Here is an 18,114-nt window from a genome sequence, read left to right as displayed (position 1 = left end):
TATTTTTGACAGTATTCTCTAAAAGCAATGTAGGATGCCTATGATTTATTTCGTAAAAAAGTATGTAAAATGTGTGTGCATGTGTGTGCATATGTGTAATGGTATGTAATGTGTGTATGCATGTATGTGAATGTGTGTGATAGTAGGTAATGTGTGCATGTGTGTAATAGTATGTAGCATATGTGTGCATGTGTAATAGTGTGTAACGTGTGTGTGCATGTGTGTGATAGTATGTAGTGTGTGCAATGCATAATAGCATGTAACGTGTGTGCATGTGTGTAACAGTATGTAATGTGTGTTCATGCATATGTAATAGTATGTAACGTGTGTTCATGCATATGTAATAGTATGTAACGTGTGTTCATGCATATGTAATAGTTTGTAATGTGCGTTCATGCATATGTAATAGCATGTAACGTGTGTATGCATGCATGTGCGTGTGTGTATTTCCCAAAATATGATTCATAAGTAAAAAAAAAAACTTAAAAAAAATTATTCAGTTGAAATTCCAGTTATGACTGGTTATTCCAGTCATCTATTCCAGATAGATTCACAACAGGAGATAATAATGATTAATAAAGTAGACATGAATCACTGAGGTTACCAGTAAATTTACATAGAATCATAAGAAGGGTTAGAACAAAAAAGAGTAACATTTACTAAGTTCACTTACATCTAAGTAATGGATTTTTTATAATTATTAGGAAAAAAAATTACCCCATTTCACAGACAGGGTCAGTATGAAAATGTCTAACAATCACTACAAGAAAAATAAAGGAGTTGATTATTTACAAAAGAACCTTTTATACAAATCTATAACCAGATAACTCCTTGTGGCCATAGGTTGCTAATTTGTCTACTATTGCTAAGTAAACAGATAATGATACAGGAATTCCATCCTGAACATAGCTGAATTTTTCAAAATTTGAGGAATTTCATAGCCTGTCTTCCTCTCCATGGTGATAATCCCTTCCTCCACCATTCTCTGCGGTGATAAGCCCTTCCTCCACAGTGATAAGAACCTCCTCTACCATTCTCCATGGTGATAAGCCCCTCCTCCATGGTGATAAGCCCCTCCTCCACCATTCTCCATGGTGATAAGCCCCTCCCTACCATTCTCCATGATGATAAGACCCTCCTCCACCATTCTCCATGGTGATAAGTCCCTCCTCCATGGTGATAAGCCCCTCCTTCACCATTCTCCATGGTGATAAGCCCCTCCTCAACCATTCTCCATGTTGATAAGCCCCTCCTCTACCATTCTCCATGGTGATAAGCCCCTCCTCCATGGTGATAAGCCCCTCCTCCACCATTCTCCATGGTGATAAGCCCCTCCTCAATCATTCTCCACAGTGATAAGCCCCTCCTCCACCATTCTCCATGGAGATAAGCCCCTTGTCTACCTTTCTCCATGGTGATAAGCTCCTCCACCATTCTCCATGGTGACAAGCCCCTCCTCCACCATTCTCCATGGTGATAAGCCCCTCCTCCACCATTCTCCATGGAGATAAGCCCCTCCTCCACCATTCTCCATGGTGATAAGCCCCTCGTCTACCATTCTTTGTGGTGATAAGCCCCTCGTCTACCATTCTCCGTGGTGATAATCTCCTCCTCTACCATTCTCAGTGGTGATAAGATCCTCCTCTACCTTCATGGTGTGTCTTCATAGAGGCTGGTGACTCCATGCTCCTCTGCGGCTCAACTCCAGAGCCCTGGTGATGAAGGAACAAACTTCCCACTGTGTGGTAGAACTCCTTTGTGTTTCTGGAGAGCCTTTTAGGGCTATGAAAAGGCAACTTGCTAACAGGCATAATAGTGTTTTGGAAAACTTAATTGGCCTCTAGAAAGTGGATAATTTACTCCTGCAGTAAAATGAAGGCAGGCAATTATCTAGATAATGTGAGTGGTTTGAGAGAAATCTGAATATCAGACGAAATTAAATTTTTATTTGCCTGAACTCTGGGAAATTCCAGCTGTTCAGACAAACCTGGCCTCTGTTGGTCTTAGTGGTCATCAACCCCAGTGAGAGACAGATCTTCAGATCTCCTGTACTCTTTCTTCATCCTCACAAATTACTCTTAGAGGGCACGCCGTGGCTCACTCTGGGAGGCAGAGACAGGTGGATTGTCTGAGCTCCCAGTTGGAGACCAGCCTGAGCAAAAGGAGACCCTGTCTCTGAAAATAGCCAGGCATTGTGGCAGGCACCTGTAGTCCCACCTACTCAGGAGGCTGAGGCAAGAGAATCACTTGAGCCCGAGAGTTTGAGGTTGCTGTGAGCTGTGACGCCACTCTACCAAGGGTGACAAAGTGAGACTCTGTCTCAAAAAAACAAAAACAAAAGAAATAAAAAAGAAATTACTTTTAGGAAAACATAAAAATTTTGCACAAGATGACAGAGAGGACTGAATACTATACATGACACATAATTAAAAAACAGTATTATCTGAGATTAAAATTAGCCTCTCAAGTAAAGGTAATACTGTGTTGTATGTCACCAGCCGGGGAAACTTAATTTGCCAGAGGCTACAACAAATTTGATTCATTACTGAATATGGCATGTATTTTTTATATTATCACTTAAAAATGAATATATATTTGTAATTAGCTGTAGAAAACAAAATTGTACTCAGATATCTTCCCAGGTAGTATGTCTACCTTTCTCTTATCAGAACCCCATCATTAGATCAGACAGAACAATCTAAGGTGACAAAGCATTCACATTCCTGGAGCACAGGGACACCAAATTCTACAGGAGGCTGTGAACCGGCTGTGACGGAGCAGACACCACACAGCACCAGCAACAGTTCCACACTACTCTTCCCCTTCTAGAAAACTCTTCACTGCTTCCTACCACCTTCTCAGAATGGACGTGGTCGTGCACTTGATTTGATCCTGAGGATCTGATTATGACAACCGATTTTCACAAATTGTTCTCTCCAAGATGCCCCAAGTTCTGCTTTTGAGCAAATCCAAAGGCATCTTAAATCTTTAACCCTTTTGCTTCTGTGTGGTCTCAGCATTTAAGAGGTTTACACTGCTTAGCCTTATCCTCTTCCCTTACGCGTCTGAAGTACTGTTTTGTGACCTTTCTGTTCTTTCTTCCTTTCAAAATGTGGGTACTTAGGTGCATTGGTTTTCCTACACTCTGTCAAGTAGTTGATACATTTTCATAGCTTCAGTAACAATCTCCATCGTGATGACTCTTAAGATGTAATTTTTTTTTCCTGAAAATAATGGTTCTTTCACCTGCCATTTGGCTGTTACCCCATTTCATCATCCATTTGACATGTCCCAAGTCTGACACGGTATCTTTCCTTCCAAACAGAAGCACTTTACACTTATCAAACACTTCAGCATTTAGCTAACTTGTCACGAGCACATCATTTGGTTTGGTCTCCTCTCCATTCTTGCTGTGTTCATCAGTGACACCACCAGCATCTGATTACCTAGCCTTAACTGACTCATTTCTAACCTTCATCCCATTAGATCAAGCTCTCTTCACCTTGAACCTGGATTCTGGAACAGAATTTTCCCTGATCTATCAAGATTCACTGACTCTCCTCAAATAGGACATTCATTTAGGATTATGCTGTTCAAAAACTTCCCTTTTGTATAGGATTAAAATCAAGATAATACATGAACCTTTCAAGATCCTTGATAGTCTAAGCCCCTCCAATCACTTAGGGGTCAGAAAAATGAAAGTCTGTAAAATAGAGTTGCTCAGCCTTTTGGTTTGTGTTTTTTATTCATGACAATGTGAAGCAATTGAAGTTAAGAAACAGGTGGAATAAGTGGAGAGGTTCCTCCAAAACTACCGATAAAATGTAGAAATGTACTAAATATTGTGCCTAAATCCTAATTTTGACTTACTCTATAGAGATTCATTTAACTCTCTTGGACCTTAATTATCTCATTTTTAAAACAGATATTTAAAAATCCAGCTTGCCCATCCTACTGTTAGAATCACATGGGATGATAGCCGGGCATTGTGGTGGGCGCCTGTAGTCCCAGCTACTCGGGAGGCTGAGGCAAGAGAATCACTTAAGCCCAGGAGTTGGAGGTTGCTATGAGCTGTGTGAGGCCATGGCACTCTACTGAGGGCCATAAAGTGAGACTCTGTCTCTACAAAAAAAAAAAAAAAAAAAAAAAAAAATCACATGGGATGCCCTAAGCAGGACAGCAGAAATCACTGACACCGCACACAAAGCTGGAGAGTGATACCACGGATGGAAACTAAGTCAGAGGGTTATGACTCTTAAGGTATTTATTCTGTTCTGTGAAGAGTTTATACAGCCGCAAAAAGCTCTAACACAAACTTCAAGGAACTTTCCAGTAACTTACTATCATCAAAAGAAAACGCAAAATGGGAAATAAAAATAAATTGATCAGGTAGGTAATGGGTTAATTTTATTTTTTTCTAATCACTTAAAAGGATGAGTAAGCAGATGAAATTACGTGCTTAGAGAGAAAAGTAAGGAGCCTTTTAGGGTAATTAATGAATTAGACAAGCCCCCATAATGACCTAGTCTGACTCTCAATGTGCGCTATTGTGTTAGAAATAGCATCTTTGTTCTTTCATATGAGCAGAGTAAAAGGTAGGCAACTAGATTAATTTGCTTTTAGGACTTTCAGTTCTTCAAGATTAAAACCAAATCAGGAAAATGAAAGGTAAATAGTTCAGGCTATTTACCTTTTATTGGAGCAGGCTTACAATATGATAAATAAGGAATATTATTTAAATCCATTGAAAAAAATCACCAGACATAGAATAAAAAAACACTCAAGAAGAAGTGCGCTTGTTCTGACTGGTACTTTACTCCATTTTTGTGTCCTTTTGATATTACTTGGTTTTTCTTGTTTTTGTTTTTGTTTTTTTTCAATAAGTAAAAGAATACCCACAAAGCTTTGGTGTATTAATCACCTGATGGTCACACTGTGAACATTCATTTTAAGATGATCTTTTGTTTGAAGAGAAAGCTTTTAGAGAGACAAGAAGCTGATGAGCCCACTTTTGCTGAGCATTCCATCAACAGTAGACAAATCAAATTCCTTGGAAATCTTTAGTAGATTCTACAGCACTATGGTAGCCAACAATTGTTGTTCTTCCCAATGACAGTGCCCACCTTCTGCTGAAAACAACACCATGGTAGTTATTTAAAGATTACCCTTCTGTCAATGGTGGCTTTTGTGGTGTCTACTTCAAGATCACATGCAGTGGTCCCAGAACCAATTCTAGGGCATTGACTGCAGCTATCTAGACCTAGGAAGGTAACTTGGATGTGGAGGAGGAAAACATAGACCTGGAAGCAGTGATGAGGAGGGGCTGTGTATGTGCATGTGTGTGTGTGTAAGGAGCGGGAGAAGGGGAGAGAATAGAGACAGAGGCAAACTGATCGCAAGAGCAAACCCTTCTTTAGAATGAAGACAACGTTGAGAAATGCAGACGATAATATTTGAATGCCTGAATCAAGCCATGACCATTACTGTTAAGTGAGCCTCTAATAAAAAGATACTAAAAAGAACTTAAAATATACACATACCAGTTAGGCAAAATGAGCTCCTCTCTTCCATCAACCACGGTAGAGCTGTTTTCCCCCTGGACACAGTTGCTATTAACAAGGTTGCAAAGCAAGGACTCACAGGGAATTGTGTCAAGTCCAAAGTGTGGCCTTACTGCCCCATGCATGTGTGTGCCCCTGAGGACTTCCATGGCTGCACATACAGCAAGCCTTTTACTCCCAACATGGGGATCCAGCAGAACATTCTATAGAGTATGTTTTTATCTATTGCTGAAAATGTAAAATACAACTTTCTAAAGAAATTATCTGGTTTTTAAGCATATGAGTAAGTATAAAAATAGAACATGTATTCTGGAGGAGGGGACAATTTGTACTTATTGACTACTAATAACTGGTTATTGTTCCTTAGTCTTCCTCCTAGTCAAGGTCATCATCTAGGTTATTGTAGCCATTGCATGGATGAGAGGCAAGGAAGACCATAGCATAGTGGTTCTCAACCTTCCTAATGCCACAACCCTTTCATACAGTTCCTCATGTTGTGGTGAGCCCCAAACATGAACAAAAATAATTTTATGATTGGGGATCACCACAACATGAGGAACTGTATTACAGGGTCATGGCATTTGGAAGGTTGAGAACCACTGCCATAACAGAAAGAGAGCCAGAATAAAACATACTATGGACTATTGTTGACCCATCTTCATTCCTATTGATTCCATGAGCTATTTTCCCCCCCCCCACAATATTTTTGCTCATTCAAAAAAAAAATTGACTAGTTCATCTCAATTACTCATTATTTTTTGAGATTTATTTCTTGGTTGACAAGAAGTTTATTTTGAAAGTTATGAAGAGGATAAGACTTTTTGCCAAGTCATAGTTCATTCTCCAAATTTTTTAGATAAAAATAGAAATGACTGGAAAAGAACTCTGATTATGTTGGGTAGGGTTTTTGATAAATGCTCCCAAACATGGAAATGTGATAGCTCTACAGCTACTGGCCATGGAAGGCCCCTGTGGGCTAAATCTACTATGTAGTCTGCTTATGTTTTGTGCAAAACACTGAAGATTCAACTAGGTGAAAATAAGTAGATTCACACAAAACTCTGTATTTGTGGTTCCTGTGTTGGCTGGTACTGAGTGAAGAACTCTTTTGGCTGTCTTGCTCTCTGCAGCGTGCTGCTCATGGCTGGCTAGACTCACATTTGAATGTAAAACGGATGCAAAGAGATGTAGGCCTGGATGAGTAATCAGAAATGGGGGGAGTCTAGGATAGAGCATGAAGAAAAGGACTAGGAAGTTGCAAGCACATTATGTTTGGAAGAGAGTTCACAGCATGGGGGGAATATCCAGAGAAATGCTAAGAGAACTACAGTCTATAAGAGCCACTGATTGCAAGCTAGTCTAACAAGCTAAGACCACTTTAACTGCACTCCTGTGCACAGACAGGGTAGGAGCCTGACTATGTACCCGGTCACATTAGCTGTGCTCAATGGTATACTGAGGTGAACATCTTTTTTTATTTTACATATAAAGATAAGTAGACTCAGAAAAATTATATTCTTTGCCCAAATTTGTTTCATGAGATCATTTCTGTACCAGGAATCAAATTCAGGTCTGATACTACATCCCGTGCACGTCCCACCATAAAAGTATGGACATATTTTCAACAGGACTCATATGAGCAAAGTGGAAGAAACGTGTCTGAGTTCAACTAAACCTATGAATTGTATTTGTTTGTTTGTATGTCCATGGACATGATAATGATTCCTCAGCAGGACTAAGAAGACAGGTGAACTATTAACTTATAGTAAAGTTATTTATCCAAGATCACATAACCAACTATTGAGAAGCCATGTTGGACCTCCGATTTCATATATAGCAGATGCATTTTTAACCTGATGCCACTCTTTTCTTATCCACATTCTTAAATTTCTTAATCTTGGGTAATTATTTCTCACCGTGGCTCACTCTGAGAAGATTCAAAGAAAATGCAGTACTCTTTTTTTGTCATTTTACATAAGACAAACATTACTGTTAAAATTCCCATACCATTGCAAAAAGATTTTTGCACACCATTCATTTTTTTTAGTGAATTTACCAGGTAAGGATTGATTCCTTTATAAAATTAAATCTTGAGCTGAAATTTTGAGTGAATATATGTTACAGAAAACTGGAGTTATAATTAATTCACAAATATTAACTTAAAAATATATGCATATATATATATACATTAAACTTGATGAAGTGATAATTAGTCACTATTCAAATAGTTTGGCTTAAAGATGCTTAAAAAAAAACACATTAGTTTTGCTGACAAATTGAGAACAAATTCATGAACATCAAAATGATCTTTAGAACATGCTGAATAGCTTCACGATGATAATTCAAAAATGAAGTTCTTGGCCCCCAACCACTATTTTAATGACCACTCTTATTTCTTACCCTTCTCCATCTTCCTTTATTTATTTTTTTCCTTTATATTTTTTGTAATAGATAACAAATTAAACCAAAAAAATCAGAATCGTATTGCCAAGTAGGTAACTATATAATTTTTCATCTCTGGTATAGTTAAATAGTTTAACCACAAAACTCTACTGGAAATGACAATAACCCCAAGGAGACACTTATATTTGTAAGCACACTATCAGTACATGTTTAGTGATAGTCCAGAAACCAATATAAACCACATGTTAATAAGTTACATTTGGGAAATCCTGGTCATTTTAAAAACTTGAAATGAGAAAAGCCAATAAGCAATAATACAAGGCTTAACATGGGATGTTCTGAAGACGTCTATGAATAGAATCTAGGCTTTGGACTAAGTCAAGATTGCATCTTCACGGCATTTCCTGTCTCCTTTGGATCAGTCCTCATGCTGTCCACATTTCACAGCGTCCCCATTAGCCAGAGATCAAATCACGATGCTGTCTGGATGTATTTTCAGATACTGAGTTGTAAAGTCCATTTAATCCCATAGATGAATGCTAATCCTCCTTTATAGACTAGAAAATTATGACACAAAGATAGTAATGGATTCTTTGAAGGTCAAAATGCAAGTTGTTAAAGGGAACTCAGGTCACGTTTGACCAATTGGTGTAAACCATGGTGTCAGTTCCCAGTGATAAATATTTTTAAACCAAATTCTGCTTGCATTGAAATATCATACTATTAAGAGATATACAGAAATTTCCTGCTAAATTATCAGAAAAATATATCCCCCACAATGAGTGTTTTTCAATGTAAAAGGAGTGCCTGCCATATAGTAATTAGCAGGGAAATTCTTGCTAAATGAATGCTACTAGAAATTATTTAAAATGACTCACAGATATAGCACTTACATTTTCAAGGCACTCTCAAAAGGATTGCATTTAAACTTCCTAATATTCCATAAATGAGGCATCATTTATTTGTCTCATGAATATTTAAGTGTTAACTGTATGTAAAAGATTCGACCATAATTAGCAGGTAAAGTTTCTCCTTTTTTAGGAAAGGCAAATTAAGTTAGAGACTTCACAAGATCTTATGACCAGCAGCGTGGTAATCCTGACCTTTTGACGGTCAGACAATACCTGTTTCCTAGTCATGATGCATAACATGATTCAGACTGCCACATCTTGTTTCTTTCAATGCAATCTACCTATAACTCACTCTGCTCAGGTAAACAAGAAGAAAATACCAAATAAGAGGTTTCTCTCCCTTTGAATCCTATTCTGTGACACTCCATATAGGTTTCTGGACAGGGGAGATGACTATAAAAATAATTTCTGGCTTTATAATATGCTTTTCTTCATTAGTAGGGTGATAGAACCAGATGAAAAAGCCTGGAATTTACATCTTTTAGATGGTATTGGGGAAGCCAATAACCAAATTTTAAAGAGCCTTCTTAAATTTCATTAATAATCATCTCTTACTTTTTTTTTCTTTTATAAATTTTTGAAATTGGTTCAAACCTAAGCACAGAAATCCAAAGGCAAACTTTGGGCATTTAAATCCAATACGATCTCATGGTATCATTGATTACATCAGAAGAGCCAAGTGATATTTAGATGGTCTATATAAAATGTTATTCAAACAGTGTTTTCACCATATTTTATAATTTAAAGATTCAGGCCAGAACTTAAAGTTCCCCACAACTTTCTTGTCTAAAGGAAAAACAAACTGAACAGATTCCAGGGCTTATTATTAATTATCTTCTCTTCTTATGCGCACTTCACATTTACTTGATTGTGCAATCCTATTTCACTTTTCCCTTTTGAGTCTCGAAAGTAAAGAGCAGCCAACAACATTTAGCCTTACTCAACAAACCTTTTTTAACTGAAAGGTAAAATGTTTCCTTGAATGGAGTACAGATGTCTTTGAATAAAATACTGTTCTTTTTTTTCTTTAAAGACAAGTGATATTGTAAGAAATGAAGCTTGGTTTTCCCCGACCTCTCTCTTTTTGCTTGTTTGGTTTGCAGTTAGAGACTGGCATCAAGTTGGTTTACAAAACACTGTCTCAGTGTAAGAAATTTCCTCAGATATAGGGATGGATAGGAGGGTTTCCATAAACTTTCGTGAGTTTTTGAGGGTGAATGAAAGTTTTTATTTCTGTGTCTAAATCTGTAAAGGCATTGGGCAAAGGAAACTTTTGCCCTGGGAGGTTCCAGCTATACGTAGAGAAAGTCTGCCCCCTCTGGCGGAGAGGGGAACTGCGGCCGCGTATCCACAGTCAAGCTTCCCCATGGAATACATTCTTCCGTTTCATTTTCTGCACTTCAGATCAGGGGAGTCGGTCTATGTTAATTAAATGCCAACCAAAATAATAGTCTCAAAACACGTTTTAAGTCTGTTAAAACATGCTCAAGTTTTCCAAGCATAATTTTATTTCCATGTCTCTCCAATTGGAAAATAAATGGGTTATTAGGATCACGCTGCAGGATTTCTGGGAAGAAATCCAAATCAATGATACATGTTTCTGCTCCTCAGATAATCATTTGTGACCTATATAGGGCAATGGAGCCCCAAAGGAGCTCAGTGACATAGATGCCTCTGCTTCCTTTCTGCTTAGCAAGCAGGTTCATGGGAACTGGTAAGTAACAGTGAAGAATGATTTTTCCTCTGAAAGTAATTGCCACTCTCAGCCAGCACAAAACAAGGGGCCATCAGCCCACCAACAGTTGCCTTCTAAACTGCCTCCAATGATTTTTCTGTTAACACTGAGGAGTATAGATATGCTTCAGAGGTATTTTAGTGTCCGTTGTATATACAACCTATGAAATGAAAAGGAAAACCTAAAGAAAGTCCTATAATTTTTCAAAGGGGCAACTCTTTTCACAGCGTTGGTTATGCACATACCATCACATCTGTTTACAAGATTGTAAAATTCCATCCTTGCAAGTTAACGCTCTCCCATGAACTGAATGTATTCATTGGGATTGATCAAGTTCTTAGTGAAATGTCAGGCGTGGGCTATAAATTTGGGTAACTGCTTTTACCCAGTGAGCCCTTTTTATTAAAGCAGAATGCTTATCAAGGTCATGGAGAAAGACTGTAATTTTAAAGTTCCAGGAGAAGACTCCAGAAATAAGAATCAACAGAAAACAAATTTAATTAACATTGTCAAAAACCTATTGGCCTCTTTCACTTTCTGGATTTCAGTGACAAATGTATTTTGTAGAACTAATCAGTCAGACTGCTATTGAAATCCAGCTCTCCTAAAGAGACACACTAAAGCTTCTCATTTTCTGCCTTCTGGTGGATCTGGTTTGAGCAAATCTTTCTAGCCTTTTTAAGAGGCTAGAAAGGGGCTGTTGTGGGAAAACATGTTTGTTTCTTTAGGTGAAATTCTACAGGTGTAGTTAAACTCAGGGGTTGGGATGGAAAGAAGAATTCCATGTGTGTGATTTGGCAAATTATAATCATATAAAATATATGAGAAAGCATGGCTAAACCATCTCTATTTTAACTTTTTGAATCTTACATACTATGTAACATAGGCAGGATTCGTTTTAATTGTGTGCAGAACACAATAAAATTCTCTTGACAAACACCAGATGATATTAGTTTTTTAAAAAGATACACACCAATCCAAAAAGATATTTGATAAGCCACAAAAATGTGGCAAACTGAAAGTTTACCATAATTATGTAAGATAGCATATATGTTATTTTTACTATTCTTGACACATATGTGACTTTGGAGAAGTAAAATATCTATTTTAATTAGGCAAGAGATTTCCTAAAATCATGATCCAAGAACAATTATTAAAAATGGAATTGCTTATAAGGAAAAAAAAAATAAAAACACGGCTTATATTTTTTTCTGTTAAGCCTTCACAGAAGTCATCAGAGTTGTAAAACACAGAGATAATAGTATCATCACTTACCTGTTAAGTAGTGGAATTAGAAGTCCTTTCAGCACATCCAAAGCAGAATTTTGGGTAGATTTCCACAAAGCTATCTCCCAAACAGTTGCAATCCTCTGAAGAACATCCTGTTTATTTCAAGAAGTGTGGGCCTTTGAGCTTTCAACCCTCACCGCACAGCCCATGATTTCTCAGAGCTGCTAAGAACTTCCTCTTTACTCTTTTGCCTGCACTGCTTCCAGCCCCCTGTAGCAAAATTATTTGTGAAGTTGCTGCTGAGAGTTGAATCCGTGGAGCAAGAGAACTCCTCAGAGCCTTGTCAGTAGGCGCGGCGTGTGTAGAGGGAAGGGTACTTTTCGTCCATCGGAAAAAGGGACCCGGTGGCAAAGGGGTATTAGCAGGCACTGCCTTCTAACTGCGAGAAGCCTGGAGCTCCGCTGCGGGAGGCGAAGGCAGCGGCTGGAAGCGCAGCAGCAGAGGCCGCGGCGGCCGCAGCGCGGTTCCCTGGCTGTAGCGGGAGCCCAGTCCGGAGACGCTGTCCATCCCCTCTGGTGCTGAAGGAAGGAGCCTGCAACTCCAGAACCCAGCACTTTCTGCCACCAGCGAATCCAAGCAGCTTCCTCCTCTTCCAGCCTCTCCTTCTTTCCTCCGATGATTTATTTTTTTGGCAGAGGTTTATTTTTTCTCCAAAATAATACTCGCATACTAATTGGGTGGCAACGTTTCCGGAATGGCAGGCATCCGTGGGGAATAAGATCTGAGCCTCCACTGACTTTTCAGTGGCCCTGAACGAGTTTCCTAACGCCAGAAATGAAAGATAAGGCGCGCACCCGCGCACACACGCGCGCAGGGGGTGGAGGAGATGCAGGGAGGGGGAGAGAGAGACTGAGATTCCTACCATGGAAAATCCAGATCTTTGGAAAGCTTGTGGGTCTCTAATTACATAAGATGAAAAGGGCTATTTTGAAATACTCCGCAATCTTAATTATTAATCTGAGGGACCATATTTAAATTCTGAGAAGCCCATTATGAAATTCCTGGATTAAACATAGCAAAGATTCTTAGACTCTGGGCGCAGAAATGACAGGTTATTGTTAAAAAATACACAAAAAGAAAATGCAATAATGGAAAAGAAAAGAAACAGCATCTCGGCTTTGCTACCTTTCAAAACGTCGCTGAATTGATGGGGAATCCTTGCAGAGCAGCTAAGAGAACCCGGAGGCCCTGCTGGGGTGAGTGTCCGCCGGGCTCCGCGAGCTGGGGGACCCGAGGCTGCGTTCCCAGGGCGGTGCTCTCCGGCCGCCCACAGCCCAGGCTCCTGCAGGGGGGCAGGAAATGTAGAATAATATTTAGAAATAAATGGCTGGTTTCACAAAGAATGGGAAAGAACGAGCAAAGTCAGCAGGAGGGCTCGACCATCCCTGCCCTCGAAAAGCGGGAACAAAGTCCAATGCGCCCGGCCTTTGGCCTAGGTGTCCAGCCCATGTTTTCTCTGATCTCCCACGCGGCCCCTGGCCTCCCCACTCCGCAGTCGGCGCTGTCCCCGAGCCTTGCAGGATCTTCCCTCCCTCCCCTTATCGCCTCCCTCCTCCCCCCCAACTCCTGTTTGCCCCACTGCTCTTGGCAACCCGCTGATACTGACAGTCAGGAAAGATTTGGGAGGCTGGTCCAGAGTGCTGTCACCCTGAGCTCCTCCACCCACACCCGGGACGGGCGCAGACCCGAGCGGAGTGAGCTCCGGAGTTGACGTGCGTGGCACTGAAACGGTTAAAACCCGATCAAGATCACAGCCACGCGGACCCTCCAAGCGACGTGCAGTAAAGGGGAAGATGTAAGGGGCAGGCGCCGGGGTCTCAACGCCACCAATTCGTCAGGCCTGAACTTGTGCAGGGCAGACTAATGCACGGGGCGGGGGGGCTATTAATAGACTTGAGAGGGAACTCGTGCAAGACTGGCGAGGGGCGTGCGTGTGTGCGTGCGTGTGTGTGTGTGTGTTTATGTGCACGCGCGCAACACTAATTTCTGGAGATCAGCGGAAAGGAGGCGGCCCCGGCTGCCGGCCTCCGCTCGCAGGCAATTCTTCCTCCAATTCTGATAGTAGAGGGAAGTCCTGGAGTCGAGCTCTCCTCCCAAGTCTCCACAAAGACCAGGCTGTGCGACCGCGGTCCAGAGCCAGCCGTTCAAACCCTGCTCTCCGCCTCCGGAGGTGCCGGCCCAGCGGGGCGCGCGGGGAGACAGCGGCGGCAGCCCGCGGAGTCGCAGCCTCTCCAGGAGAACAGGATGGAGCCAGTAATCCCTAGGGACGGAAAACCAAACAGGCTGCTTGCCTGTCCACAGGAAAAGTCCAAGTTTTTGTAGGACTTTGAGCCATTTCGCTGTAGCTCATGCCTCTTTACACCCCTTGGGGTGGCCACTGCCGCCGCTGCTGCGGCGCGTTTCAGACCGTGGTGGATGCGGGGAGCTGCCCTCGGGGAACGCGTGGCCCCCGGGCACTGTCAACTTCCCCCCCATCCTTCTGCCCCAGGCTCTACTAAGAGATGGGAGGCAGGTTCTGTCTGCTGAAGCCATCTGACCTCTCTAAGACACACAAACTTCAAGAGAGTGTTCGCTACTTGAGACACCTTTGTAAAGGGATGTCTTGTTTTCCGCTCAGAACTGTGGTCAGTGAAGTTTCCCTTTTCCTTAGACACATGTAGATAAACGCGTGTTTTTTGTGTTTGCAGACCAAAAACTTCCAGAAAGCGCTGATCAGAGGAGGTGATCAGCCCTGAGAGGATGCAGGCTGCACCCCTGCGCCCGCCCCCTGCCTGCCCTGGAGGCTGCTGCCTGCTGTGTTTACGCCTGCGCTTATTTCAGTTGGTTTAATTGGTTGTTTAAATTGTTTTCTCAGGACATGTAGGAACATGAATAATAGCAGAAAACACGCCAAGGAGGAGAAGAGCATGTAAATGAAGCACAGGTACAAAGATATTGCTAATTAAAAACATAAGCTTGATTCTTCACACCCAAAGGAACAGAATCTCTGCTCTGGAGCATGGACTGAGGTTAATGAAGCCTGGCTCCCTCCTTCTGTCCTGCCAGTGAAAGAAAAAGAAAGAGCTGATTAATTTGAACTGTCGTTCCCTGTAGGATGATGACAGTTTGGATGTCTTTTCTTAAAGAAGCAAAATCCACTCCATATTTTTCCTCATCTGGTTGTATAACCACTTATGGAAATTAAGACGATGACAATTAAATGCAGCCCTTCACCGGCTGCTACCAAAGCCTATGAAGGGAGTACACACAGGACTGCAAAGCCAGGGGTGGAGAAACAGAGGCAAGTTAAGAAATTTCATCCCAGAGCAAATTGTTAACCATTTATTTTAAATATATACTTTACATTCTTCATCCTTATTTTGAAAAGTCAAGCATAGGAAAATATGAATGTAACTGGTCAAAATAATGTTGTTTGCACAGGAAACTGCTGTACCCTGGAGTCTAGGGCTGTTACTTTGAATCCTAAGCCAGCTCATTCAATCTCTCTGTGTGTACAATGCTAGGATGTCATCCCCAGCTAACACACTCTACACAGTGTGCGAATCTCGGAAAACAAACAACTTGTGTAACATTTTGAAAACAATCTGAAGTCCATGGCGAGGGTTTGAAATGCAGAGCCACCTTTGTATGGTCTAAAGCAGCGTTTACAACCTTTTGTATCACATAGAACACTTCCTAAATTATAGGAAGGTTAGCCTATTGTTAAATTGCCATGAAATTTAAATTATGCTGATCAAAAAAAAAGATTATACTTACTGTTCTTTGAATTTCTTTTGAAAACAATTTAATTGATGATCTTTAAAATTTTTCGCCAACCTGAGATCCTCTCACAGTGTATCAATGTTCCCTGTGTTTGAAAATCACTGATCTGGAGGAACAATCACAATATGTGCATGAACGCCAACACTGTGTGGCTTCCACAGACATCGTGTCTTAAGCCATCTTGTTGCCATATACAAAATGATAATAATATAATTTCTGCCAACCTCACTGAATTGTCATACACAAAATATGACTTATGTAAAACCTTCATATATCTTGTGTATTTTTACACAAGTAGGTAATATTATCTATGAAGCATCATCTGTTCACTATTTCTACACCTCAATTGCAATACTAGTGATTCTGTGTAGGATTTCCACTTTTGTTTAACATTTCTTTCTTTCTTTCTTTCTCTCTCTCTCTCTCTCTCTCTCTCTCTCTCTCTCTCTCTCTCTCTCTCTCTCTCTCTCTCTCTCTCCCTCCCTTCCTTCCTTCTTTCTTTTCTTTTTTTTTAGACAGAGTCTCACTTTGTCACCCTCAGCAACCTCAAACTCTTGGACTCAAGTGATAGTCTTGCTTCAGCCCCCTTTACTAGCTGGGACTACAAATGCCCACAACAACATTCAGCTAGGTTTTCTATTTTTAGTACAGACAATGTCTGGCTCTTGCTCAGGCTGGTCTTGAACCCCTGAGCTCAAGCAATCCACCTTCCTCAGCTTCCCAGAGTGCTTAGATTATAGGCATGAGCCACTGTGCCCAGCCTAACATATATTTCTCATTATTTCTAGGCTTCCCTTCATGTTCCCCAACAGAGATAGAGCTATATGAGTCCCACATCCGTGTCTGAACACTTTTCAGTCATGGTTTTGATACCTTCTGTATAGTTTTGAGCTGATTTTTTAAGTTGGTTTCAAGTACAACTAAATACTACCCACCAGTTACCAACAATTTCTGAGTTAGAAAAATGTTCTTATTTCATATCCTTCTGTGGGTTTCCTAGCGAAATATTATTGAATTTATATCATTTTGTCCCCTTTATATTTAAAAACCCTTATTCAACCATACCCTTACTCAGAGAAGATGTTCTGACTTGCTGAATGATGACGGTCTTGATTCCTTTGCATGTATTTACACTGTATCAGGGGAACGCAGTTCACTTAGACGCAGGCCAAGGCAGACAGGGACTTGAAACTACAGTGGCCAAAAATTAACTGAGATGCAAAAATCTATCAATTGTATTTGTTTGATTTGCCATTTGGGGGAGGTAACAAGTGGCAATTAGAGAACTTAGGGAACTGGACACTGTGAACAACAACTACCCCTGAGGGATTTCCCTTTATCAGCATAGTCTTTTTATGTTTTATGGTCTGACGTTGACCGTTGACTCACTGGGAAAAGAGTGCTAGTTCCTGCCACCTGAAGAAGTCACTCAACCTTTTTGAGTCTATTTCTTCATTTTAAAATGGAAACAATATAGCCTACTTAGTAAACACATCAGGGTCTTGGGTATAAAATGCTCCATATATGACCGGCAACATCTCTCCACATCTCTCTGACAGGGACAACACCAGGAAGAATTGTTCTCATTATTTAGCATCAAGCAGGAAATATTACTTTATTCCTAACATATCAATGTGAGTAGAGTTTGTGTATAAATGGATGGAAACTCCACACACAGGACTGTGGTACTATGGAAATCTCTTCACAGCTCAACAAATCCTCCATGGTAGAGAGTTGCTAACCATTCACTAAAAGATCAGAAAACTGTCCTTACAGTGTATACTCCCATTTCTGCCTAGGAATTTGAAATAATTTTTGAACTCCCTGGTATTTTGCTCCTGTTCTGGTAAGCATATATGTATATAAAAATACTATACTTAATATTTAAATACACTTTAAAAATAGTTTATAATATATTTATTTTAATATATCATATTTAATTTATGCATATTACATTATATTTTATATTTAACCAGGAAATAATATATGCATATATAGCACATCTACTGTACACACACTTTAGTAACTTCTTTAACAAAATATGTGTCTGTGTGTCTGCATGCAGGTGTGTGTGTCCAAGTTCATGTATCTAGGCATATAGAAACCAAAAATAAATAAATATTACATTGACACTTTCATCTGGTGCCCGGTTATTTACAAAAGAAAATGCTTGGGGAGGTGGCGCCTGTGGCTCAAGGAGTAGGGCTCCAGCCCCATATGCCAGAGGTGGCAGGTTCAAACCTGGCCCCCCCCCAAAAGATGCAACCAAAACAAAAAAAGAAAGAAGGAAAGAAAAAGAAAATGCTTGGAAAAACTGTCTAAAGTGGTCTCATCTCTTGTGTTATTTTTTTCTCACCTTCTATCATTCCATTTTCTCTTTGTCATTTAGTTAGTCTCTCCATCAAGGGAACCAGTGAATTCTCTCTTTTCAAAACCATGGGATAGCATGGTC

The 18,114-nt window shown here is 40.4% G+C and overlaps 1 protein-coding gene across 2 annotated transcripts in view; it reads right to left on the bottom strand.

The window, feature by feature from the left end:
* SNTG1 (syntrophin gamma 1) overlaps positions 1-12,677 on the bottom strand; it is a 703,177-nt gene extending 690,500 nt beyond the window's left edge. For both annotated transcript variants that reach the window (XM_053558928.1, XM_053558930.1), the window contains exon 1: positions 11,886-12,677. The gene's annotated coding sequence lies outside the window, so the exon portion shown is untranslated. The remainder of the gene's footprint in view (positions 1-11,885) is intronic.
* Positions 12,678-18,114: the final 5,437 nt, after the last annotated feature.

Source organism: Nycticebus coucang, chromosome 13 (assembly GCF_027406575.1).
Source record: "Nycticebus coucang isolate mNycCou1 chromosome 13, mNycCou1.pri, whole genome shotgun sequence".
Taxonomy (NCBI): Eukaryota; Metazoa; Chordata; class Mammalia; order Primates; family Lorisidae; genus Nycticebus; species Nycticebus coucang.
Note: the sequence above shows the minus strand (reverse complement) of the source record. Positions and strands in the feature narration are given on the sequence as shown.